General features: G+C 49.6%; 1 long non-coding RNA gene across 1 annotated transcript in view; it reads left to right on the top strand.

Annotated features, from left to right (window-relative positions):
* The window catches only part of LOC118477638, a 2,931-nt gene extending 2,350 nt beyond the window's left edge, over window positions 1–581 (top strand). The window contains exon 3 of the long non-coding RNA XR_004858510.1: window positions 476–581. This is a non-coding gene — a long non-coding RNA (uncharacterized LOC118477638). The remainder of the gene's footprint in view (window positions 1–475) is intronic.

The raw sequence follows: 581 nt of genomic DNA, 5'->3' as shown, positions 1-581 counted from the left end.
GGCGGCATTTAACAACCAAAGAGCTTACGATCAGCTCACTGTGCTGGGGACATATTCACGCCAAACGATCTAAGTCTGATTCCTTGTAAAAATTTATCTGTTGACAGCCACCCCTTGGCGCTCATATGACCTTATGCTGTTGCGAGCGCCGTAAAACCCTCTGCTATATAAAAAAATATAGAACTACGACAGGATGGGGGAGTGACAGATATCGGAGTGTCTTCTCCCTTCTCTCAGAGAGGCAGGGAGTGAGAGAGAGAAAGAGAGAGTCAGAGAGACAGAGAGAGGGAGGCGCGTATTTGACAGACAGACAGACGGACAGCTAGACTACCTGACGACAGTCCCCCTCTATCCACCCTTGACCATCAATAATTTATATATAGTGACACCAGCCATCCATGTCCAGGTGCTGTTTTAGCCTTGTTATCTATCCTTGAGCACCCTCTCTCACACACTTTCCAGTCCTCCACTTGAGGCTCCCTGTTGGTCCGGCTCATCCCCCACAGTGCCAGGTTCGCCGGTAAGTCCCCTCTCCGTTTTAGACACTTTCCCTCTCTCCAGTCACACCTTAGAATCCTCCA

Source organism: Aplysia californica, unplaced genomic scaffold (assembly GCF_000002075.1).
Source record: "Aplysia californica isolate F4 #8 unplaced genomic scaffold, AplCal3.0 scaffold00162, whole genome shotgun sequence".
Classification (NCBI taxonomy): Eukaryota; Metazoa; Mollusca; class Gastropoda; order Aplysiida; family Aplysiidae; genus Aplysia; species Aplysia californica.
Note: the sequence above shows the minus strand (reverse complement) of the source record. Positions and strands in the feature narration are given on the sequence as shown.